Genomic DNA, 27,759 nt, shown 5'->3' with positions numbered 1-27,759 from the left:
GAATAATTTCAATGTTTTAAAATTATAAAGACCTCTTTGTGCCTCAGTATGTGATCTACCCTGGAGAATGCTCCATAAGCACTAGAGAAGAATGCATATCCTGTTGTTTTGGGGTGTAATGACATATATATGCCTGTTAACCCTAATTCACTCATCAAGTTGATTTACTTCCCTATTTCCTTTTTAATCATTCTCCCTCGTTGTTCTGTGTATAGAGGAGAGTGGTATATTGATGTCTTCTACTATTATTGTTAAAACACGTATCACTCCCTTCAGTTTTGTCAATGTCTGTCTCATGTACTTTGGAGCTCCTAAACATAGACATTTATGATTGTTAATTCTTCTTGGTTAATCATCCAGTTTACTTATATGTAGTGTCTTTTTTTGTCTCTTAAATGTCAATAAATTTAAAAACTACTTTGTCTGATACTGGTATAGCTACTCCTGCTTTATTTTGGTTGCAGCTTGCATGGAAAATATTTTTCCACCCTTTCCCTGTCAATCTATTTGTATTCTTCTGTCTATGAAGAATCTCTTGTGAGCAGCATATAGCTGGATTATACTATCAATCCAATCCACCAGTCTGTATCTTTTAATTGGTAAGTTTAGTCTGTTAACATTCAAAGTTTTTACTGTAAATGTTTTTCTTGAATCCACCATCTTATAATTTCGATATTATTTCTCAGATCTATATGTTCTTTTCCCTCTTTTACTTTTTATCATTTAAGTTACACTTATTGGTACTCTTCAATTTTGAGCCCTCCTCCAGATTTCCCTCTCCTGTCTTTTATTCAGCTGGTTGAACTCCCTTTTGCATTTCATGTAGAGCTGGTCTCTTATTGACATAGTTTCCCAGATTTTTTTGTCTGTGAAAACCTTCATCTCTCCCTCAGTTTTGATGGATGATTTGTCTTGGCACCAAATTCTTGGCTAGAAGCCTTTCTCTTTCATGGTCTTAAATATATCATACCACTGCTTTCTCACCTCCATAGTGCCAGTTGAGTAGTCCTAACTCAGTCTTATATGGTTTCCCTTGTATTTAGTAGATTGTTTTTCTCTTGCCACTTTCAGGATTTTTGGCTTCTCTTCAACATTTGACAGACATATTAGTATATGCCTTAGGAGAGACTATTTGGATTTATTCTATTTGGAGTGTGTTGGACTTTGATTTGCACATTTATATCTTTTATAAAGGTTGGAGTTACCCCATTATATCCTCCACTAATCTTCCTAGCCTTTTACTCTTCTCTTCTCCTTTTGTGTCACTGATGATTCTCGTATTTTTTGTACTTTGTTTGTCTATCATTTCCCTGAGATTCAATTCAAAATTTTCCATTTTTTCCTATTATTTATTTTTATTCCATATGTTCTACTCATCTGTTGACAAGGTAGATAAAAGGGGCATCAGACACAAGGTTTTCACAATCACACAGTCACATTGTGAAAGCTATATCATTATACAATCATCATCAAAAACATGGTTACTGGAACACAACTCTACATTTTCAGGCAATTACCTCCAGCCTCTCCATTACATCTTGGATACAAAGGTGATATCTACTTAATGCATAAGAATAACCTCCAGGATAAGCTCTTGACTCTGTTTGGAACCTCTCAGCCATTGACACTTTGTCTCATTTCACTCTTCCCCCTTTTGGTCGAGAAGGTTTTCTCAATCCCTTGATGCTGGGTCTCAGCTTATTCTTGGATTTCTGTCCCACATTGCCAGGAAGATCCACACCCCTGGGAGTAATGTCCCACATAGTTGGGGGGGTGAGTTTTATTGCTGTGTTGGCTGGAGTGAAAGGCCACATCTGAGCAACAAAAGAGGTTCTCTTGGGGGTGACTCTTAGGCCTAATTTTAAGTAGGCTTGACCTATCCCCTGTGAGGTTAAGTTTCATATGAACAAACCCCAACACTGGGGGTTCAGCCTATGGCTTTGGTTGTCCACACTGCTTGTGAGAATATCAAGAATTCAACTTGGGGAAGTTGAGTTTTACCTCATTCTCACCATTCCCTGAGGGGGACTTTGCAAATAATTTTCCACTCACTGATCAAATCACTCTGGGATTCATCAGGGCATCACCTGGACAAAACAACAAAATCTCATGTCCTATACAAAGTTCCATTACTTAAGGTGTTCAACAAACTATCTACATAAGTTATATTAGGAGATGCAATAGTCAAAGTATAAATTTGTACCAAATAAACATTTTTTTGCTGTAGTGTCACACGTAAGTTGAAATTTTAAAATATTAATTGCCATCTACTTTCAGCACACTGCACTGATGACATTCTTTTCTTCTTCCTCATGCAAAAACATTTTTTAAATTTGTACATTTAGTCACTATCATTATACACTCTAGCCATTCCTAGGTTATACCATCTCAATCTTCATCATCTATCTTTCTTTGTGATTTCATTTATTCCCCAGCCCTCCTCCCTCTATCATTCTCATATACAATTTCATTCAGTGTTTTAACATAATTGTATTACAGTTAGGCAATATTGTGCTGTCCATTTCTGACTTTTTATATTCAGTCCTGTTGCACAATTTGTATCCCTTCAGCTCCAATTACCCAATATCTTACCCTATTTCTGTCTCCTGATGATCTCTGTTACCAACGAAATATTCCAAGTTTATTCACTAATGTCAGTTCATATCAGTGAGACCATACAGTATTTGTCCTTTTGTTTCTGGCTAATCACACTCAGTATAAAGTCCATAAGGTCCATTCATGTTGTTACATACTTCATAACTTTATTCTGTTTTACAGCTGCATAATATTCCATCTTATGTAAATGCCACGGTTAGTTTAGCCAACCGTCTATTGATGGACATTTTGGCTGCTTCCATCTCTTGTTAATTGTAAATAATGCTGCTATAAACATTGGTGTGTAAATGTCCATTTTTGTCCTTGCCCTCATGTCCTTTGAGTAAAGACAGCATATAGATGAGTCCTGTTTTTTAATCCATTCTGCCAGACTATGTCTTTTGATTGGAGTTTAATCCATTAACATTCAGTGTTATTACTGCATGGGTAGTACTTTCTTCTACTATTTTGCCTTCTGGATTTTATATGTCATATCTAATTTTCCTTCTTTTTACCTTTACTCATCGTCTTCTTTTCTACACTCTTCTCCACACCTCTCTATTCTGTCTTTGTATCTGTCTCTAGTGCTCCCTTTAGTATTTCCTATAGAGCTGGTCTCTTGGTCACAAATTCTCTCAGTGATTTTCTTCTCTGAAAATGTTTTAACTTCTCCCACATTTTTGAAGGACAATTTTGTTGGATATAGAATTCTTGGTTGGCAGTTTTTCTCTTTTAATAATTTAAATATATTATCCCACTGTCTGCTTGCCTGCATGGTTTCTGCTGAGAGATCTGCGCATAGTCTTATTGGGCTTCCCTTGTATGTGATGGATTGCTTTTCTCTTGCTGCTTTCAAGGTTCTCTCTTTCTATTTGACCTCTGACATTCTGATTAGTAAATGTCTTGGAGTATGTCTATTTGGATCTCTTCTCTTTTGGGGTATGCTGCACTTCTTGGATCTGTAAATTTAAGTCTTTCATAAGAGTTGGGAAACTTTCAGTGATAATTTCCTCCATTAGTTTTTCTCCTCCTTTTCCCTTCTCTTCTCCTTCTGGGATACCCACAATACGTATATTCATGCACTTCATATTGTCTTTCAGTTCTCTGAGTCCCTGATCATATTTTTCCATTATTTTCCCTATATTTTCTTTTTCTTGTTGGATTTCAGATATTCTGTCCTCCAGTTCACTAATCCATATGTTCTTTCTCTCTAAATATACCATTGTAGTTTTCCATTGTTTTTCCATCTCTTTTACCATGTCTTTCATTCCCATAAGTTCTGTGATTTGTTTTTTCAGACTTTCAATTTCTTCTTTTTGATCATTCCTTGCCTTCTTTATATCCTCCCTCAATTCATTGATTTGGTTTTTGATGAGGTTTTCCATGTCTGCTCATACATTCTGAATTAATTGTTTCAGCTCCTGTATGTCATTTGAATTGTTGGTTTGTTCCTTTGACTGGGCCATATCTTCAATTTTCCTAGTGTGCTTTGTTAGTTTTTGCTAGCATCTAGGCATTTAATTACCTTAATTAGTTTATTCTGTAGATTGCTTTCACTTCTTTTACCTAGGGTTTTCTTGCTGGATGAATTTGTTGTCTATCTCTTCTTTGACATTCAGTTCAGCTTTATCTGGACCTCTAGCTTAAGTTTTGTTTAACAGAGGAGAATTTTTCAGTTCTTATTTTCTTGTTTCTTGCCATGCTTGTATGGTGCCTCCCTCCCCATCCTTAGGAGGATCTACTTAGATATTATAGACCCCAGCCGGATTTTCCCAGACCAAACTGGCCTCCTATCAGGAGGAAAGAGTCACCTGCATTGGTTTTCCCTGAAGGTGAGACTCAGCAGGTTGAAAAACTTTCCTGTGAAGTCTCTGGACTCTGTTTTTCTTATCCTGCCCAGTATGTGGTGCTTGTCTGCCTACAGGTCCCACCAGTGTAAGATGATGTGGTACCTTTAACTTTGGTAATCTCTCCCTGCAGGTGGGCGTGGTGGAGACAGAGGACAGGGTGTAGGCTGGTTTTAATGGCTTCAAATTACCAAGCCCTGGTATCTGAACTCCTTGAGGGAGGGATTCCACCTGAGTTGAGCTTCACCCCTTCCCTGGGGAAGGCACTGGCTCCAGAAAAAACCCCCAAAGAGCTCACTTCTGCTTATGCCTGGGGCAGTTGCAGCCTGAGAAGTCCTGACAGTATATCCAAAGGCAGTCAAGCTGTGTAAAAATGCAGCCACAAAAACTTCTGTTTCCTTCTCCCCCCTCTTTTTCTGTCAGCCCTGCCCCCTTGGCACCAGGGCAAAAATGAGCAACCTCCATTTTGATCAGGTTCACCTAAGCTGGGGGCCTATTTTTAGTAGTCAGAATTTGTTAATTAATTCCACAATTGGTGTTTGATTGTGCTCAGTCCCTGCTGCTGGTAAAGTTTCTTTCCTTTCCCCTCTGGGAAGCAGCCTGTGGGGGAGGGGCACCAGCTGCTGTAGCTTTGGGAACTCATGGTTCTGTGGGGGCTTGCAGCCAGTCCAACTGGTCCAGACTGGGGTATTCTGTGTGTCTGGCCACTAATGTGGCCCCAGGAGCAGTTTTGTACTGTTTCTGGTTATTTAGTAGCTGTTCTGGAGGATGAACTAAAATCTGCACATTGTTAAAACACCATCTTGACCTGGAAGTCGCTTTCCATCTTTTTTGTCATTTGCTTTTTTGAGTTTTCCAAATCAATTGTCTTGTCCTCTAGTTTAATAATTCTTTCTTCTTCTTCAAATCTGCTGTTTTGTGTCTCTAGTGTATTTTTTATTTTGTCTCTAGCATCTTTAATCTCTGTGATAGCTGCTATTTTTTATTTATTCTTTCAAATTCCTCTTTACGCTCTTCTAATATCTTCATGATCTCTTTTATGTCCCTAGCCATACAACTGATTTTATTTAGTAAAGTTATATAAACATTTTTTATTAGTTCCAATTTCTGTGTTGCCTATTGTTTAATTTTGTCATTAGAATGGGCTGTATATGTCTCCATCTTCATATGGTTAGTGATCTTCTGTTGTCTTTGCAGCATGTAAATATCTTGTGTTATTTTGGATGTTGATTTCCCTCAATATTCTAAAGTTCTTTGTCACCATCTCCCTGTCTGTGCACTCCTGATGGCTCCAGGCCTCCATTTGGAAATAGATGTGCTCAGCTCTTTACACTAGCTGGCCAGTCTCCAGGTCTGTACATCTCAATTGTCCTACTTTTTCAACCATTGCCTCCCTTTGTGGTGTAGAAGATACTCCCAGGTCACCTACACCCTGGAATCACTCTCTGGTCTCTTTTCTCTAGCTGTTCTTTGGAGCTGGTGTGAACTCGACTTATCTTCTTCTGTAATTTTCCAGGAAGCTAATATATATATATATATACATACATACATACATCTGAGGAAATATTAATCACTTTTGTAAAAATGTAACAGTCCTCTAAAAAGAAAAACACTGGATTTAAGAGGCAGTAAAATGGGGAATCAAGGATGATACTGCAGTATGAACCATGGCCACCAGGAAAGTAGTGATGTCAGTACTCAACCAGAGGCACCAGAGAGACAGCTGGGTTTGACTAAAAGTGACAACATTGCCAAAGGATTTGTGAGCTGGTGACAGGAATAAGGTAAATCCTTCCTGGTCCTATGTTTCTGGGATTTGGGAAAGAAGGCAGGGACAGCTGTAATAGTCACGTTTCTCTAAAGAATCAGAACCAACAGTGGATATCTGTAAATATGAAATTTATAACAGTGTCTCATGCAACTGTGGGAATAGGTGAGTCCAAAATCTGCAGGGCAGTCTGTGAAGCTGGCAGCTCTAATGAAGAGTCTGGACAAACTCCAAAGGACAGGCTCATTGTCTAAAGAAGCAGTGAAAAAGTCTCTCTTCTCCCTTAAATGCTTTCAACCGATTGAATTATCTAAGTGGTGGGAGGCACACCTTAGTTGATTGCAGATGTAGTCAGCTATAGATGCAGTCAACTGAATGATGATTTTATACACCAAACTTCAGGCTTATCAACCAGATACAAAATATCCTTTCAGCAACAGTCAGGCCAGTTCTTTCCTCACCAGACAACTGGGCATCACCATTTGGCCAAGCTGACAGTAGAACATGACCATCACAGTCCAGCCCTTGTCAACTTGGCAGCTATACAGATTATATTGAAAGAGGCTTCACTTCCAAATAGAACACAGTAACAGACATATATTTCATCTAACAAAATTCAGCTGTCCTGCATATAACCATAAATATACAACATCACTCCAGAATGGTGTGCAAATCCTTAAGTAATGTTCACTCTTTAACCTCATATCCTATGACTTAAATATTATGATATGAACAATATAACTTACTGTCATATGACAAGAGGAAAACAAGGTATTTGCTTATATAGAAATGCAAACTTACCCATAACAAGATAGGGAAGAAATAGTCATACAGTCATAGTACACTGTAGCTAGTCACATGATTGTAGCTCATATTTGTCACTGCCTTCTTCTATTACCCACCCCATTTTCTTTTTACCCGCAGCAAGTACTACAGCTAGACATAGTTCTTTGCCATGCATGTTGACCCAACCTTCATTTCTGAAGTTTCTGAGCCATTAGTAGTCCCTTCTGGATGGAGTTTATGCAATTTTCCATTGACTTTAATCACAGGACATGGTAGTATTAAGTGATGCCCTAGGAGATCTCCCATATTCCAGGGAAACTCTTCTTTACCTCCATTGTATAGCTGCAGTTCTTTTGCACTTTGATAATCAGGATCAATCACCTTAGACAAAACAGCAATCCCTTTTTTTGCCTGTTGTTTCAGTGGCATCAGAAGCCCAAAGTGGGCAGGTGATAGTCTTAACTTCCAGTTCAGTGGAATCACCATTGTATCTCCTGGTAGGAGTACTCATCCTTTTGAAACTAAGACCTATAGAAAAAGGTTTTTGTAGACAAAGCTTAAAGTTTCAAGGACAAGAAGCAAAAATTTTCCTAGTGGAGAACTAGGGATGATAGTGAGTGGTTCCAGTCCCATTTCCATCTTTTGATTCCTGGACCCATGAATCCTGGCTATAGGAGAAACAGCACCATAGAGTGGATGTTGATTCAGAGCATACTTGGCCCCTTGAAGAACACTGCCACAGCCGTTCAAGGTATGACCACCTAGTTGGCACAATAACTGGGTCCTCTAAAGGCCATTCCACAGGTCTGTCAACACAGCTGTATCTGGATAATGAGGACTATGGTAAGACCAGAGAATTCCATGAACAGGCATGCATTCCCATATTTCACTTGCTGTGAATTGGGTTTTAGTGCCACAGCTGGCCATTTACAAGTGGTCCTTGCATATCATGCAGAGCCATCTGTAAACCAGGCCTGAGTTTTCTCTTTCTCAGTCAACTGACTGTAAGGAATTCCCCAAGAAGACATAGCTCTGGTCTGCAAAAGAGGAGGTACTGTTGCAGGAGTGGGGGCCATGCACATTTGGGCCACTTTCTCATGTAACTTACTTGTGCCTTGAGGACTTTTTCAAACCCTGATTCTTATATACCACTTGCACTTTATGATGAAGTACTATTGTGCATGCCCAATATTATGGCTTGCTATCTCAGATCTCACCCAGCCCATGATAGGCAGCTCAGGTCTTGTGGTAACTTGGTGGCTCATGCTTAAGCATTCAGTCTCTACTAAGGCCCAGTAGCAGATTAAAACCTGTTTCTCAAAAGGAGTGTAGTTATCTGCAGCAGATTGTAAGGTTTACTAAAATTCCTAAGGGTCGTTCCTAAGAAAGAATTGTGACTGTCTTACAGGAGCCTGCCAAAGGTTCCAAAAAGCATCCCTATTTTCCACTGACACTTCCAGCACCATTGAGCCTGCTGGATCAAGTGGCCCAAGTGGCAGAGCTGCTTGTACAGCAGACTGGATATATTACAGGGCCTCCTCATGTTCTGGTCCCCACTCAAAACTAGTAGCTTTTCTGGTCACTCAGTAAATAAACTGGAGTAACAGACATAAATGTGGAATATGTTGTTTCCAAAATCCAAAGAGTCCAACTAGGCATAACGCCTTTTTTTTTTAAGTTGTAGAGAGTTCCAGATGCAGCAGCTTATCTTTCACTTTAGAATTGATATCTTGATATATCCCACAACGCTGGACACCTAGAAGTTTCACTGAGTTGGAAAGCCCTTGTATTTTTGTTAGATTTATCTCTTATTCCCTGGCATGCAAAGTCTTACCGATAAGTCTTGTGTAGTTGCTTCTTCTTGCTCGTTAGGTCCAATCATCATGATATCATTAATATAATGGACCAGTGTAATTTCTTTTGAGAGGAAGAAACAATTGAATTCCCTGCTGACAAGATTGTATACCCTTGTCAGCAGGGGTGGGTATACCCCTGAGGCAGGATACTGAAAGTATACTGCTGCTCTTGACAGATGGATCCAAACTGTTTTTGGCTGGTCCTTATTGACAGCTATTGAGGTAAAAACATTTTCCAGATCAGTAGCTGCATACCAGGTACCAGGTAATGTGTTGGCTTACTTGAGCAATGATACTACATCTGGAACAACAGTTGCAATTGGAGTCACAATCTGGTTAAGTCTACAATAATCCACTGTCATCCTCTAAGGCCCATCTACTTTTTGCACAGGAAAAAGGATAGTTGAATAAAGATGTGATGGGAATAACCTCCCTTTCATCTTTCAAGTCCTTAAAAGTGGCACTTATCTCTGCTATCCTTCCAGGAAAACAATATTGCATCTTATTCACTATGTTACTATGTAAAGGCCATTCTAGTGGCTTCCACTTGGCCTTTCCTACCATAATAGCCTTACTTCATGAGTCAGAGAACCGATGTGGGGATTCTGCCAGTTGCTGAGTATGTTGATTCCAAATATGCATTCTGAAACTGGGAAAATGACCACAGAATGAGTCCAGGGACCCAACAGACCCACTGTGAGATGTGCTTGAGCTGAAGCTCCATCAACCACTTGACCTCTATGAACCCCCTACTCTGATAGGTGGACTACAGTGACATTTTGTGTCTCCTGGAATTAGTGTCACATCTGGGCCAGGGTCTAATAATGCCCATTTCCTTTTCCCCAATGCACACTCACTCTGGTAAAAGGCCAATGACTTCTTGGAGAATGCTGAGAGGAAGATTAACAGTGTAAATTTTGGACAGTATAAAAGTGTCCTTCCCCAAGTGTACCCTACCATCCCCTCATTCAAGCGCCTCTGAGTCTGTAAACTGTCTCAAGTCTGGAAATTGATTAAGGGGCCATGTAATTCAAGTTAGAATTCTGTTCATATGACCTATAATTCTTCTTATACAGCTCAAATGAGAATTGACTAGACTGCCCATCTATTTTACTTCTAAGTAGCCCCATGATCTACTAGCCAATGTCACAAGTCTCTACAAGTCAGATCATTTTGACACTTCTTTGAGTCCCCTGTTCATTATGGTGGTCATAAACACTTTGTCTTTAGTGATTAACTGTCAACATATGGCTTCTTCCAACTCAGGATCCAATCATCTGCATTCTGTTTAATGATTCCAGCTCAGTGACAGCAGTTCCTACAGTAATTTCTGAACTAAAGAGAAGGATGACTACAGAGCTCCCCAGGGATGATGGAGCTAGTCTCATGAAATTATTTCTCATGGTTCTGGTGAAAGATATGTCCTCTGGACATTCATGGATTGTAAAAGCAGGTTTTCCATGATAAATTCACTCTAACATTCCAATCTCTCTAAGCCTCTGGATCTACATTATACCAGGCAATTAAGGCAGCTTTGACCTCAGGAAATCAGCCAACCATCCAAACAAACTGTTAATGCCCTTTCTAAGCTGTTTCAGGATCTGTTGGGACTTTTGTCCAGTTATAGCTTTTGAAGAAAGGAGAGGTGGTGGGAGTGCACCATGAAAAGTAATAGGTGTGTCTTTCAAGCCAATTACATCATGGCATTCCATTGCAGTTTCATGTGGCAAAACAGAACTAGTCAATCCAGACTGAGAAGTAAGGGCTCTTTCCCCAGGGGTGGTGATTACATGGTTAGCAGGCACTGAAGAATTAATTTCATTTGGTAAAGGTTGGATGGCAGACTTGTCCTGGCAGACTAGAGGCCAGCAAGCTGTTTTATCAAGGCATGCTTGAGTTTGGGAAGTTTTTTCCCAAGGGCAGTCTATTGCAGGTCTATCTAGCAAAGCTTCAGCAAGTTCTATGAATTTCTTTCCTCTCACAATCATTATCAAGCCATATATATGCATCCCATATTTCATGAACCCCTTATTTTCCAATCAAAGCTCTGTTTTAACATCAGAAACCTTGCAAAGATGACATTTTCATTTATGTTTTAAATCTGCTACTCACACAATGAGGTTCTGTGTCCGGTTTTCAGAGATCTTAAGGCTGTGACTATAGGAAATAAGATTTTCTTCCAGAGCATACATGGAAACCATAACATCATTCATATGATGTTTAGGATTCAAATTTGAAGCTTTCAACTCATCCTTTTCCTTCATCACTATATCCAGAATGTTTAACAACAACCAGGTAACATCATTAAAACACTTAATTCCACAAAACTCCATCAAGGTGTCAAACATGCTCACCCAGAGTCTTACCTCATGTAAGTGTCGAGTTAGCAAAATCTAATGGTGATATTTTACATACCTTTTTTGCCAGCTAACCTCACGGACTGTCAGTGACATCTTGATTATTGGAAAGTCAGTCATTAGTGCCTGTGAGTCTAATCAGAGTAGAAAAACAATTGTAAGGACTCACTTTTAAGATTCTATTTCTCAAGCATCAGTCTTTGTATCAATATGCATTAGTCTTAGTTCTCTAAGAAACAGAACCAGTAGTAAATATCTGCAAATATGTGATTTATAAAGGTGTCTGATACAACTGTTGGAATTGAAGAGTTCAAAATCCATAGGGCAAGCTGTGAAGCTGGCAGCTTCCTTGAAGAGCCTGGAGAAACTCCACAGGACAGGCTTAGTGGCTGAAGAAGCGGTGAAAATATCTCTCTTCTTCCTTAAAAGTCATTAATTTATTGAATTGCCTTGTTGGTGGGAAACAGGTCTTAGGTAATCTCAGATGTAATCCACCACAAGTGCAATCAACTGACTGATGCTTTAATACATCAGCCTTCAGGTTTATCAGTCAGCCATAAAATATCTTTGTAACAATGGCCTGACCAAACAACTGGGCATTATCATTTGGCAAAGTTGACACCAGAACCTAACAATCACACCAGCTATGTATTTGGAGTTGAATGTAGCTTCCTAGGTTCTCAGCAATGCCATGAGAAAAAATTCAAGGGCACAGCACAGCATAGAGTAAACAAGTATAAAATTCACTGTGAATACATGTAACAGCACATGTGGGCACTCTCACAAAGACAGAGGTGAGACAAGTAAGTGGCACCAGCAAAGGACATTTTCCTTTTTATTTCCTTTTCTTTCTTTCTTTTTTTTTTCACATGAACAGGCACTGAGAATCAAACCTGGGTTTCTGTGATGGCAAGCAAGAATGTCAGTGAGCCATTGTTACCCACCCAACATCTGCTTTTATAGGTTAGCACTATTTACTTCCACTCCCAATTCCTTGTTTAGAGTCCATTTATCCAAAATCCCTTCATTCCAGGGCATTGCTTTGTGGTAGATAGTGCGTTTGAGTGGGTTGTTTGCTCCAGCCTTCTCCCTAGATGATTCACTTAGGTAGAATTCATATGGCTCCGCCCTTTTCTATAGAGGACTCACTCAGATGGGTGCCATTTAGTGCCCAGGTGATGTTTATTTCTGTTCTTCTCAAAGATATCTTTCCTCTTGAAGCCTGACTGCTTCTGGGAACCTGCCTCTTGCTTATTCAGTCACCATCCTAATTCTAACCCTATCACCCTACATCAGTATTGTAAATTGATATATATATTGTCCACCCCCATTTATTTTGTGAATACATGCACTTTGTGATGTGACTAAGCATTAGTACATTTTAATTTGGTTAGTTGATTTCTTATTAATGATTTCTAAGAGCTCAGGATGTATATTCTGTGTAATTGACAGCTGTTTGTTTTGTGCATATTGCTCCCAGTCTTCAGAAACTTATTATCATCTATTGATTACCTATTCATTTCTTAAAGATATCTTTTGATAACAGGTACTTTTTAATTTTTGTGAAGTCCCTTTTATTGTCACCAAAATAGTCTCCTCTTCTTCCTTCCAGAAGTCAGAATGTTAAAACTGTTATGCTTCATCCTGTAGTAAATTTCAATTTACTATGGAATAAGGTAGGGATGAAGCTAATTATTCCTACTTTAAATTATCCAGTTTCTCAGGGACAGTTTCTGGGAATATGAAAGTGATTGGTCAGATAACTGTATTATCTGATAATGCTGACCTCATAAAGTAAATTTGGAATATGTAATATCTTACTCAATTCTATGTGTGATCTATGTAAGATTGAAATTATCTCTTATCTAATATTTCCTTCTATATTAGTGATAAGACTACAAATTTGATGTCTATTGTGAGTTTATTAGCAGAAGGGAAATAAAATACCAAAAAATAAGTAGAGAATCCTTTATAGATATTGTGTCACTCAGATCCTCAAACTCAGGCAGATTCTTTGTACTCCTTTTGGTGTTTTTCCTTGTGCTTAAAATACAGTTTTCCCTATCAAAAAGAAGGCCTTTAATTTGATTGTCCTATGTATCTAGGGAGCAATAACCAGGAATCACCTGCTGTTGATGTAGAAGTCCCACCATCCATTTTCCTACTTGCCCATCTAAATTCATTTTTTTGTTTCAAGGCCAATCCTTTTTTAAGATGTTGAATAGTAGCAAAGGCAAGTTATCAAAAACACCATCATAAAACCTAGTGCATTCATGTAATAAAATAATTTCCATAAATAAACTTCCTGAGGTTGTGTTTACTAATGAACATGATATGACAATTAATATTTACATAATGTGATCTAGAAAAATTTAAAAATGAATTTCTCCCATAACATAATACGTACATAGAAATGGATAGCCCATCATTATATCCTAGGATTACACTCATGAAATAAATTATATTGCCACACACACACAAACACACACACACACTTCTTCAGATAAAATGGACAGGATCAAAAAAAAACAGGAAAAAAAACAGAAAGTAAAAATAAAAGACAGAAAGCTGTTTGGTGAGCATATCCTATTATCTTGTAGACTCTTCTGTTTGTTCACTATTTAGGCTTATGATTTTGTCCTTCAAAAAGAGGAAAGTATTGGGATTAACCCATGGTATTTCATTCCTGAAATCAGGGCATGGGAGGCTTCTATTGCTGTAAGGAATAGAAGGAACAAAAGGAACAAGGAATAAATTTTTGAGATTAACCCAACAACAAGCTGTTAGGTCTCAGGTAAAGAATTCTAAGAGCAAAAGAAACTTTTGATGCAGAGTCCTTTCAGCCCCACCCCCCCCAACACAGCATCCTCAGCAAGTCCAAGGATCCAGATATGAACCAACTGCCATACTGGCTGGTGTTGCATCCTCCAGATGAATGAAGGCATCACAGATAACTAGAAATATGGTCAACAAGCCCCCATCCAATCAAGGGAAAAAACACCACCTAGTGGGCACCCTCCCCTCCCAACATCACTCTCCCTTTAAAATACAACTCCCAGAAAAAAGAGCAGGAACCATTTTCTTTCCTTTCACTGGTAATCTGTTAAGCTTTGACTTGCTGCACTCTGTGGATTCCTTAATAACTCCTTGCCTAACTTAATGGTGCTGAAACCCAAGAATGGAGTTTTGACTGAAACTTGGGCTTCTGCCCCCTTGGGGCCACATGACAGCCTTTCAGTCACTCTGTCCCCTGAACTGCATGGTCATTATGGTTTCTATGTGATTGATAGTCTGAGTCTACAGGCGATGCCAGCTCACCTCCATGGCACTCAAACATCTACAACTAATTGGACTGTCTTTAACTGATGTCTTTCTGCCTAGATCTTCCCCTTGAGAGCTTTGTTTGGTGTCCCAGGGATACCACAACCTGCCTCAGTGGTGGTAGGGCAGCTCTAGTCTCAGCACTTACACAATCTTAGCACTCAGTCAAAACTCTCCTGCTCCAAGTACATTTTTCCCCATGCAGCAGTCAAAAGTAGTTTGGGGGATGCCTTGAGTGAGAGACTGCATGGACTTTCTTGGTCCCCAACAACAAACTGGGGATGGCTGCTTTGTTGTTGTGACTGGATCATGGATCTGGGTGGCTAATGTCACTTGAACTATGTCTTGTGTAGCCCCATAAGACTCCAAAGGATCTGGTAATCATAAGCTTCCAAGGGAGCAATAATTCATCAGCCCCCCACAAGCAAAATTCCATGAGCCTCCCAAGAGCAAAGGCCCAACGCATGTCAGCCTCAATCTCTAGGGGCAGTGTAAGCTTCCGAAACAGGCAGTAATCAGAAGCCTCTGAGGGAGTTGTTAAACATAAAGTTGCCACAAGCAAACCTCCATAAACCTCTTATGAGCAAAGTTCCCTAGTATTACAAACCCTCACTTTTTAATTAAAATTTAGCAAATCTCTTTCCTTCCATGCATAATCATGGGTAACACCCAGTCCCATCACAGTGATTCTAAAAATCTACTTTCCTCAGATATTTACTCCATAATATCAGTAAACCCAATTTAAAAAGACAAAATAAAACCACAAAAACATTTTTTGCCATTCAATTTAGCTACAATATCCTTTAGAGCAACAAAAACATTGGCCATAAGATGGTCCTCTCAATTAACAAATCTTCACCAAAGTTAGTAATTTTATTCAGTGCAATGATACATAGTTGGAAGCCCCTGCTCCCAAGCCTAACAAATTTATTCAGGACTCAGTCTTCCTCTGCTACACTATCATTTTACCTTCTTCATAGAAAACCTTCAAAGCCTTCTGCCCCTCTAATCACTTCTTAAATTGTGTAATAAGTGTTTCATGTCTGTTCAATTGTTAATTAATATATTTGGTGTGTTAGTCATTTAATGCCTCTTGATTAGCTGATATGTTCAGTCTGGTTATCAATTGATGTGTCCCTGCATTTGTATTAATCAAATGTTCATAAATGGTTATTAATTATGGAAGTTTTTTTGAAAAGGTAACCTTTAGGCTCTATTGAAAAATTTTAAATTTTAGTTATAAGTCTAAAAAAGGTTTTATTTCTATAACATAATCTGGCCTCACTACAATAAAAAATGCTACTATTACAATTTTAAATTGTTCTGCCAAAAGTAAAAATGGGATAAAATAATTGAAAACAAAAATTCTGAATGGCAAAATTAAACACTTTAGTCTTATAATTACTGTAAACAAAGGGGGACATTAAAAACTTCCTTGGAGTTTCTCTAATGGCCCTGAAATTTCCCTAAGGCAGCAGGAAACTACCAAAGAGCTGCCTCTGGAAACAGCAACAACTTTTTCCAATAACCCTGATCCCAATGTCTAATAAAATACATTTAGTAATTAGAAATAGTTAAAATTTTCTTTGTTTTTGTTGCTCTAAAGGATATTGTAGCTAAATTGAATGGCAAAAAGAAAATTCTATAGCCCTTATTTAAACTTTTAAACCCAAAAAGCCTGAGATCTCTCTGTCTGGGCAACCAATTAAAGAATCTCCCAAAATGTAGACTTGGAACAAATTAAATGAGTTCACTATATTTCCCAAACTTAATGATCAATGCATTTTTAAAGTTCTTCATAATTTTAGGATATTATAAGAACAATAGGAAATATTAAATAATAAATTTTTAAATTGAACACATGAAATTTTATTCTGCTTAAATATGTTCTCCTTAAATTTAAATAAGCTTACTTACAAATAAACTAGTATTATAAATACATTCTCAAAATTCCTCTTAAAGTAGCAGGTTGCATAAACTGAGCAATGTACCTAGTAATAACACTTATATAAAGTATAATAAATTTAAAAATAAGGTAATGTTTCAAATATTCTATTTAAGAAATCAATTAAGGTAATAAAAATAAAAATTGGTGTTTTATGACTTTGATTATCTAAATTACAAAGAATCTGGCTTTTGATTACTTGGCCATTTCTTACCTCAGTATATGAAAAAATCTAAATTTGCAGTGGAGTTATTACTATCAATAAAAAATCAAATATTTAATAATAAATGCTGTCATAAATAAAGAAAACAATTCTTAGCTTAAATTTTTTTATATTCTAGTTAGAATATACTATATAATATATATAATATAAAGATATAATATAAAACAATCATAATGAAAATACTGAAATAATTTAGAAAGCAGAAAAATAAAAATAACCTAAGAAATCTTTATAGAGATGACATGTACAAGACCTTTAAATAAGAAAATAGCATTTAAACAAATAGAATTCTAAGCTAGTTTTTAAAACCCATAACTTAATTCTGTGAATTAACACATTTCTGGCATTGTTTAGCAATTGGTACATTATTTAAAATTTTTATTTTTTTCTGGATATAAGTCCCTTAAGTATCAAAAAGCTAATTATATTTCAAACTTGGGACTTTCCTGACCTCTGAAGGTAATGCTAAATTAAATAAAAAAATTTTGAATATACTATAAAGTAATCATTTATATGTTCTAAATATAAAATATATAATTATCTAGCTATGTTCTAAACACAAGGATAAATTTCTTCCTTTCCTCCATTATTTTTTAATATCTCTGTCTTTTTCCATTTCATAAATAAAGATTATTATTGGAACAAAATATGAGATTCAAAAGCTTTTTTACAAATTTATTTCTGATTATGTACAGTCTAAAGTAAAAACTATAAATAAAGTGAATACAGAAGGTAATAAAGAGTTTAAAGACTTTTTTGTTATAGTCATTATAAACCACAAGCTATAAATGGATTTTAAAAAATACAGAATTATAAAGAAAGGGTTTATGAAAATAAATTGTCTGTCATAACCAGTACTAACCCAAATTTAATATGTCTGTTTATCATATATTTCCAAAAAAAGTGAAAGCTTTTATGTTAAATTGAATAGCCATACAAAGTTAAAGTTAAGTTTTCTCTGTATTCTATTATCATGGATTGTTAATATGCTCTTAATGTAAGGTATTTTAAAAAACAATTTTTCTTAATCATCTAAGTACTGTGTCTTGTATACTGTTACATCAGAATAATACCATTATTAGCACTTATGTTGGCATTATCCTTTATTTCATATCTGGATCCTTGGACTTTTATTTCAGAAGACAAGCCTTCTCACTGTTTGAAAAACTGTTAAAAATAATTTATTCTTTCAACTTGTATAAGCAAGGTACTAAAATAACTTAACCTATTCCATAAAAGTGTTTGGTAAATATTACAATGGTTAAAAGGAATTTTAAGTCTTGTTACTAATCAAATTTAAATAAATAAAATATTAATACATTTGGACATCAAATAAATTTCTAGACATTTAACAACTGTCAATGTTATATCCTATTAATCTGTACGATATTAAGCAATGGTATGGTGTTGTTAATCATGGTTTTAGTTATTTTACAAAAGGCTACAGATCATTAAAAAAGCCAAATTGTCAATTGCACTGCTTTGCTCTAATACTTCTCTAAAAGTATATGTGCTCAACTTTAAGAGAAATGTTGGAAAAATATGTATGTTTTATTCTATCTGTTAAATAACATAACTTTGGAAAATGTGTAAAAGTATAATAAAACAAAATCTCTACTATGATTTCTTAATATAAAGTGACTGTCCAATATTTTTATTTCTGAAAAAGCTTCAGAAATAAGCTTTTTCAGCTTATTTCAGTAAAAACACTTATAAAAATTAAAACTCAGATTATAAGCATTAACTATTATCATTAAGTTCTAAAGTGATTTTACTTTGCATAGCCCAATAATTCCCTGGAAACTTTAAATTTCTGTGTGGCATCTAAAACTCAAATTTGCTTCTCCAGCTCTGAACATTAGCATGGGTTCACACAGCAATGGTTAAAAACTTAAAAAAATCAAACTCCAATTACAAATGAAATAAAAATCTGGTTAAAATCAAGACAAACAAATATACGAGATAAAAAATAATATTGTCTGTGTTTTACAGCTTTAACTTTTGCATAAGGTAAAAGAAAATGCAAATTTTTCCAAAATTTGCACTATCTAATTTAATCTATCTAATAAATTAAGCAACATAGTTCCACTTTATTTAATATGGACCTTGGAATAGGGAACAGAATCTTAACATTTATACACATTAATATTTTATACTCTGCATTTCAGAATATTTGAAGCAGAAAATGAAAGGTCCTAAGGGACTGGGAAAAATAAAATTATTAAGAATACTTCAGGTCATCAAGCTTAACATTTTCTTAAGCAAAAAAATAAAAACCTCCCGATTTAATAAGCCAAAGCCTCAATTTTGAGGGTTGCCCTTATGAAATTTATTTTTATAATAATATACTGAACCTACTTAAAATTAGTTCTAAAGAGCCATATCCAGAATATCTCTATTCTTGCTCTAATGTGAACTATCTCTAAGCCAAACTTTGAGCTTCCCTGCATTGTGGGACATAATTACCAGGAGCATAAGCCTACCACTGGTGGTGTGAAACATAACAAGCCCTGGCACCACAGGACATAACTAACCCTGGCACAGTGAAACATAAGCTCCAAAAATAAACCTGGCCCTAACATGGATGATGAAAAGGGGGAAAAGAAATAGAGTTTCAATGGCTAGGAAATGTCAAATTGAGTCAAGTGGTTATTCTGGAGGTTACTCTTATGTGAGCTGCAGCCAGATATTGCAAACTGACACAATAGGGCAAACCCCAACCAACAGCATTCCTAGGAACCCTAAAACATCTAATGCTCCATAAAATTTTGCTTATTAAGCTGGTTTTTCAGAAACTTTTCAGAAACCTCCAAATTGTTTTAATGCCAAAGAAATTTTGAAACCTGTAAATTCTGAACTCTCTAAAGGTAACTAGTTTCATCATTCATTACTTTGCCTTTCTGTCAAATCTTCTTTCACTCTTTTCCACCCCTTTATGAGCTATTCTGCTCCCCCTCATTGGGCCCTTAATTAGCCTCCTATTAATTTTCCTCCTAAGTCCCTGCCTATTACAAAAATCTGTCTAGATTTATTCACTGGTCAATAGCAGCCATGACCAATGGGCAGAATTCTGAAAGTATACTTCTGCTACTGCTCCTGTCACAGAAAAGACATTGCTATCAACCTGTTCCAACAGATAATGCCCAAAAATCCAATTAATAATGCCCCTGCTGAACTCAGAGCAATTTCTCCTCCCTTAAGCTCACTTTAACTAAGCTGGAAGCAGCTAAAGACTTTACACAATGTCCCTGCTCCCTCCAAAAATTGCTTCAAGCTGGGCTAAGGCATCCCCCCAAATCTAAGCCCAGATTCATTCAATTTTATTAAAAGGAAAAGGCAAGAATGTCAGGCCTCAGGAAAAGAACTCTAAGAGCAAAAGGAACTTTTGATGCAAAGCCCCCTCAGCCCCCTCCACAGCATCCTTGGCAAGTTCAAGGATCCAGATATGAACCAATTACCATACTGGCTAGTGTTGTATCCTCTAGATGGATGAAGATATCCCAGGTAACCAGAAATATGGTCATAATATGTTTCCACTGAAACATCTTCCCTTACCAGTGTCTCACCCTGCCTAATATTTGCAGCTGCACATCAGAGGAACTTAAGTCATCAAGCCCACAGCCAATCAAAGGACAACACACCACCTGCAGGCAACCTTCTCTCCTGGCACTACTCTCTCTTTAAAACACAGCTACCAGAAAAAGAAGCAGGAGCCATTTTTCTTTCCTTTTGCCAGCTTCCACTTGCCTTCTTTCTTACTGCTCTCTCTCTCTTCAATAGACCTACTAATCTTTGACTCACTGTCCTGTGTGGATTCTTTAATGTCTCCGTGCCTAATACAAACTATTTCAATAAGGGTTTTTTTTTTACTTAAAATAACTCAAGGCTGCTTGAGATAAATGATGACAGTAAACTTTTTTCTAGCTGCTTAAGACTATACTAAGCATTTTTTATAATTATCGAGTTCCCCAATTTATATAGCATTTTCTTATTCTGAAACAGCAGCATCTCATAATCATTTATTATAAAGGGAAAGTGGGTCAAGGTCCCATCTTTTGTAATTGCTTCCTGCTAAGCAAGTGTGAAGAAGTTTTTATAAAAGTTATAAAAGTCCAAGTCGCCCTTCTCACTCTGAACTGGTCTTGGAAAATTTTCCCTCCAGTTCCTTCCATGTACACCTGTAGTAAAACTCACCTTCTCTATCAAGACAAAGAGACTTATTTCCCTGTTTGATGTGGGATCACATGGGCCTAACTATTAAAAACCATATTTTCTGAAGGTAACACACTTAAAAATCTGAAAAGACTTTAACAGACATAAAATACATGAATGGTCAATAATCACATGAAAAAAATGTCCATAATCACTCATCATCAATGAAATTCAAATTAAAACCCTAATCTGATGTGAATGGCTAAAATTTTTAAATGTAATGATCCTAACTGCTAACCAGAATGTGAAGGAACTGATAAGAGGGTAAATTCATTGCTTAGACTTATGTAATTGCCATAGTTCTCAAAGTGAACCTTAAGATCTACAAAAATTATACATGATTTATCACAATTTTTTAAATAAATAATATGATTAGTCTTATTAGATGTAACTAGAAGATTGAGAACATTAAGGGAAAAGGATATGTGGACATCTATGGCTCCCTCTTAACCACATAGAAAGGATATCTGGGCAATAGTTTATCTAAGCCTCAAGGTAGGGAAATCTTCTTTATCCCAATGTTTGAACCAAAAAGGTGAAGAGCTACATTACTTTAGACTGAGAGATAATGATTATGATGAAAAAATGAAATGATAAAAGATGCTAGATACAGATATAGAAAGATATACAAATATAGAGATAATTATGTAAAAATCACATAACATATTTAATTTATTAATCATACATTGTTTACATTTTATATTTTCTTATACATTTTTAAAAGCTGTGTGCTATTTACAAGTCAATTACAGACTTTTGTAGCACTTGTTCTGGTTTGCAAGCTTCTGGAATGCTATATACCAGAAATGGAACAGCTTGCAAAAAAGAGGAATTTATTTAGTTGCAAGTTTACATATTCTCAGGCTATGAAAATGTCCCAATTAAAGGAAGGCTATAGAAATATGCAATCTAAGGCATTCAGGGAAAGATACCTTGGTTTAAGAAGGTTGATGATGTTCAGGGTTTCTCTTAAATGGAAAAGCACATGGCAAACATGGTGAGATCAGGCAGGTTTCTCTCCAGGTTTCTTGTATCATGAAGCTCCCCCAGGGTCATTTTCCTTTTCCATCTCCAAAGGTCTCTGGCTGCATAGGCTCTAAAGCTTTTTCCAAAATGGCTCCCTCTTATAGGGCTCCAGTAAGTAACCTCACCTTGAATGAGTGGAATTATATCTCCATAGAAACCATCTAATCAAAAGTTACCGCCCACAATTTGGTGGTTCACATCTCCATGGGGACAATCAAAAAGCTCTCACTTAGCAATATTGAACAAGGATTAAAAGGCATAGCTTTTCTGGGGTCCACAAATATTCAAACCAGCACAGCTCTTAATCTCAAAGCATTTCTGGATGATTTAAACAAAATTACAAAAAAATTATGAATGAATTACATGCAGATCCTTGATACTCTTTACCCTAAGCAGGGATAAGTTATTAAGACTGAACCTGTCAATCAGTAGAATAGCAAACATAGAATGTGTGCTGCATGCTATGTTGTTTACCACTGGAGTCTGGTAGTTTCTGGAGTACATCACCAATATGACTTCAAAATTGTCCTAAGTCACAGAAGGGAGAGAGAAGAAAAGTAACTAGAAAGGGCTAAAATTATGCTTATGTATATGTGGTAACGCACAGCTTTTTTTTCCATTTGTGTTTTTGGGATGCTCAGAACAGCCTGCCAGGTTTTGTGGTGTATTACAATAAAGCAAATTATCAACTGGGCACTCCAAAGGAAAGAAACACTGTTCCTGTCTCTCTACACCTGCTTGAATTTGGTTTATTGACTAATGCACTGCATTTTCCTGGATACAATGGAAAGGTACTGGCCCACACAATGAGAGTACTCAGTTGCCATTGGAAATTTACAAGAGTTTAAACTATTTGTTAGTTCTTATTGTTGGACTAAGGGCACTTACTATTGTTACTGTTGCAAATGAACATGGTTCAAAAACCACAAAGAGTGATATGGAAAAATAGAACTGAAAAGAGGTTACTGATTGGGTGCAAATTCATCAGGTCTTTATTTCTCAACAAGCTTTCTATTGGAATGTCAATGCAGCTTGCTTTGTAAGGAGTGAAAAATGACCATGAACAAATGATATGATGGGAAAGGTGACCTTCAGTTAATTTCAACTGTGCTCAGCTACTAACCTTATAGCTCTTCTCTATATGATTATTTAGAAATGCCAGTTATGAATCATTAGTCTTTCGTACAGAATACCCAATCCAATGCCCAATTTCTTTAGAAGGTTCCTGTATTTGTCATAAAACATATTTTCAATGGTGATTTTTTACAAAATTACAAATGAGTAAACCATATGTGAATATTTCAATGATTTGTCCAGGGAGACATACCTAAGTATATCAAGAAGTAGAAAAATAAAGCCCAGACCCTTTAAATCCCAGTCCAGTATTCTTTCCTGCTACACACAAGTTTTTGTTCTTGTTGTTTATCCTCACTTGAAATGATAAAGAAATATTGGCTTTACTTTCCCACAGTATTCAAAAATTAGATCACATTTATTTAAGAACTTATTCTCAGCTAAGTTACATATCAATTGGTAAAATTAAGAAAATACAGTCCAGGAGTACAAATTTACCCTTCAAAAAAGTTTCTCTTAGTGGTGGTAGAAATAGATAGGCCACTAGATGGCAGGATCATACCAAAAATTAAATGAAGACACTACTGAATAAATAGTAAAGGGACACAAATTGAAAGCAAGAGCACAGTTTTGATTTACATTAAAGAACATTCATTTCATTCCTCTTTCTTTCAAAAATAAGGTCACAGCTGTTCAAAGATGGTAAATGACTATATTCCTACAGCAATTCATCCACTAATTTTTTTATTTTTGTTTTCACTATTATCATTATTGAATTTAGAATACCACATGCATGTTTGGTCACTTCCACAATCATCAATTTAAAAAAGAAAATACAGAGTTGATTATCAAGCAACAAACAAATGCTGATACTGAAGTGAGCCACAATGGTTTTATTTAATATATTTTAAATGTTTCTACAGCAGGTTGAAAGAAGAATTACATGCTTTCAGCACATGCAACTTGATTGATAGTGATATTCTAGACATTATAACAGTTGTAGGAGGGACATAGTGAATTAAACAAAAAGTCCCTATAAATTTTATCCTTTAGTGGAAAAAAATGACATGCAAGTGATTTCAATACTGTGTAACATTTTCAACATTAATATTGTATAAGGTGCTAAGGAAATCACTTAGAACTGATAACTCAGAGAGGCTGGGCTAGGGTGAGGAGGGATTTAGGAAAATTTTCCTGTCCTGGAACAGATGAAATGAATGTAAGGTCCTGAGAAGTCAAAAGAGGAAGTTTTTTCAATTACTCTAGTTAAAGGGTCATGGTGTATTTTATTTAGTAAGTTGTACTCTACATGGTTGGAGCATGTGGCAGGGGAAAGAAGGGTGATGAAAATAAATAAAAAGACCTAAACAGAAGCCAAACCTCAGATGACCATGTACTTTCTTAGGAATTTTATCCAGAAAGTCTTTGGGACCATTGAGAGATTTGTGGAATAAATAAACCCATATTGTGTATTAGAAAACACATTCTGGGTGCAGTGTCAGGAAAATGCTGAAAGAGGAAGAAATGCCACTAGGAGGTCAGACTTAGGTAGAGGCTGCTACTACAGTAATATAAAGAAATATTATTTCCCCAATTTGGCATTCTTACTTCCATAGGCACTTTGTACATGTTGCTTCTGTCAGTATTTGTGTTCCCATCTATTCTTTATCTCCATCTCTAGGCTCAATGAACTTGTATTTATCATCTAGGTCTCAGCTGTACCCCCACAGTCTCAGGGAGGCCTGAGACAGTAAAGTTTTATGGAAAATTGTCACATTCTCCTATCACACAGTCTACGAGTAATAGCTCCTCACTTAGTTTTCATTTCATATCCATTCTGACAATGTCCTTTTTTTATTTTACATGGCAGCACTGGGAAATGAGCCCAGCTCTCCAGCATGGCAAGCAAGAACTCAGTCTGCTGAGCCCCTGTGGCTCACCTGACAATGTTCTTTTTATGCTTATTCTCCTCTCTAGATGAAAATTTTAATGAGTGCTGGATCCACAGATTTCACACTCAGTATTTTATCCCTAGTAAGGTGTATATCCCTGTTTTCATTTCCTGGGGCTACCATGACAAAGAACTACAAACTAAATGCCTTAAAACAGCAGAAATTAATTGTCTTACAGGCCTGGAAGTTAGAAGTCTAGAATCAAACTGTAGGCAAACCCTTAATTCCTCTTGATCTTGTAGGGGAGAATTTGTTCCATGCTCCTCTCTTGACTTCTGGCACTGGCTTGCTGAAAATTTTGGACAGTCTCTGCCCCACTTGTTAATATGGCATCCACCCCTCTGTGTCTAATTTACAGTTTGTAAGAAGGCACCAATAATATTGGACTGAGGCCCACAATAAACCAGTTTGGCCTAATCTTGAAATAGTAGTGTCTCAAAAATGCTATTTCTTAATAGCGTCACATTCATGGGACCAGAAGTTATGATTTGAACATATCTTTTGGGAGAAGACAATCCAAGGTATAGCAATCACATAATAAAAACCACAAATCAAAGGAAAAGGAGAAGTATGTGAGAGTTTCTGCAGTTTCACAGTCTCACCAATACTTGCTGTTTGTTGGTTTCACAAATTTTAACATTTCTGGTTTATATAGGATGGTAATCTATTATGATTTTAAATTCTTTTTTCTGGGTTTTAATGAGATTAAGTATCATTTAACATGTTAATTAGCCATTAGGATAGCTTCTTTGATGAAATGCCTATTCTGGTCTTTTGCTCATTTTTTTTCCACTTGGGTGATTTGTAATTCCTTGTCTCATTGGCTTATAAAAATTCTTTATATATATATATATATATATATATATACTGGGTAGATATCTCTTTTGTTTAAGTGTTTAACTATTCGATGGCTTCAGCAACCAGCAGTAAATATATATGTATATATTTCCATGTAGAAATGGCTAATCTCCACATTTTCCCCATAATCTTAATATCCACAAATATTGGATTTCCAGCATGCTCAACTTTAGTAAATTATTTTCCTAATTGATAAATTGGTTCTTTCAGGTTATACTCCATAAGTAATGCATTATGTATCTAATTGTTCTAAATTTTTGCTAATATGTATTATATTTAATCACTCCAACTGCTGGCTGATGCTAGAAAATCATCTAATGACTGAAGGACAAAGGAGCATTTGAATATCAGCTTCATCAATGAACACTTTTCTCTTTGGTTTCTTGGCTACCCCAGTTCTGGCTATTTTGGGTGATCATTGCACCTCCACTGCCTACCCCAGTTTTCTGAATGTCCTTGTCAAAAGTTTTGGCCATATAAATGTTATAACAGCACAACACATGAACTTATGAACGGCTGTATTCATCATTTTGTTACTAACAAAACACTGAGTCTAATCAAGTAACTTATTTCATAGTAAATAAATGTGGTAGTGCACACAATGCCAAGGAACCCACTTGTCTTACCATGAGTATCAATTACTCTGTAGTAGCTTGTGTAACAGAATGGTGGAATGCCTTACTGAAGATTAAAGCACCAATTCAGAGAAAATACTTTGAAAATATGGAGCTTAGTCTTTAAGAAAGTATTGACCTATATATAATGTTTGTTCCACAGCCAGAATAAACTGTTATTTATTGAATGCTAATGCAATAGCTCCTCTTACTCTAACACTAAAAACCCACTTAGAGATTTTTTTCTTCCTGTCCCACCATTTCCAGCTCAGCAAGTTTGTAGTTCTTAGATGAAAAGAGGTTGTCCTTTCACCAGGGAACCCAGCAGTGATTTTATTATATGGTAATTGGAAATGTCAACTAGACATTTTAAATTCCTCATGCCTCTATTAAACCAACAGACTAAAAAGGGGTTGGGTTTTTGGCACTGATGACTAGGGGAACTTTGCTGATTACCTCACAATGAAGGCAGAGATAAACAATGTCTTTGGTCCATGGAATTCTCTAAGGCACCTCTTAAGTTTTTTAAAGAAATGGTAAAATATAATGGATAAACAAACAGAAAATGGCATAAGCTATAAAGATTAACTAAAAACCTCATGATGAATTACAGCAAAAAGGACAGTTGTGACTATTATATTATTTTGTGTTGTTTTTTAGATGCCTATGTGCATATATGTTTATATGCATCTTGTCAGTGGAAACAGAAAAATGTTATTGTTTTATGAATGAATTTCAAAATGTATAGAGGAATGCTTATGAATACTGAGTAGCCAAATATGTTAAATATTCCACTGATTTATATACTGGCCTTAGCTAAAAATTTCACCCTTCTAATCTCTGCATTGTAATACTGGGAAACACATTCTAAAACTTTATTTCTCATTTACCTCATAGCATACTGTTTGATTTTGCTAAAAGAAATGCACAATATGGGAGAAAGACTTGTATACCATCTAAATAAATGTTGAAGTAAAGATAAGGAGGAATTGAGTAAGGTATGTGAGGGAAATGGAAGAACATGGAACATGAGAAAAGAAAATTGACCAAACATGAAGAGGACTGGGAAAATGTTAAAACTGCAAATTGTTTATCATCCCAAATAAATTTTAAGGCTTAAAGTTGAATAGATCCCTACTTTGTAAGGCCTAGGGTGAAAACTCAAAATGCCTTTCATACAAATTAAATCTCTTTCTGAAAATATTGACAGTCATGCAACATTCCTCAAGGCTGTCTGCATCTCCAAGTTTCTAAGAGTGTATATAGGAGATTAAACATGTGGGTAATGATGGTGTAGAAAAGAACAAACACTTTGTCCTTTGGAA

At 36.3% G+C, this 27,759-nt stretch overlaps 1 long non-coding RNA gene across 1 annotated transcript in view; it reads right to left on the bottom strand.

Moving 5' to 3' along the window:
- LOC143676159 (uncharacterized) overlaps positions 1-26,850 on the bottom strand; it is a 32,811-nt gene extending 5,961 nt beyond the window's left edge. Inside the window, exons 1-2 of the long non-coding RNA XR_013171871.1 lie at positions 26,666-26,850; positions 11,268-11,343 (exon numbers count right to left, since the gene is read on the bottom strand). This is a non-coding gene — a long non-coding RNA (uncharacterized LOC143676159). The remainder of the gene's footprint in view (positions 1-11,267; positions 11,344-26,665) is intronic.
- Between the last annotated feature and the right edge of the window lie 909 nt (positions 26,851-27,759).

Source organism: Tamandua tetradactyla, chromosome 3 (genome assembly GCF_023851605.1).
Source record: "Tamandua tetradactyla isolate mTamTet1 chromosome 3, mTamTet1.pri, whole genome shotgun sequence".
NCBI classification, from domain to species: Eukaryota; Metazoa; Chordata; class Mammalia; order Pilosa; family Myrmecophagidae; genus Tamandua; species Tamandua tetradactyla.
This window is presented reverse-complemented; position numbering and strand designations above follow the sequence as displayed.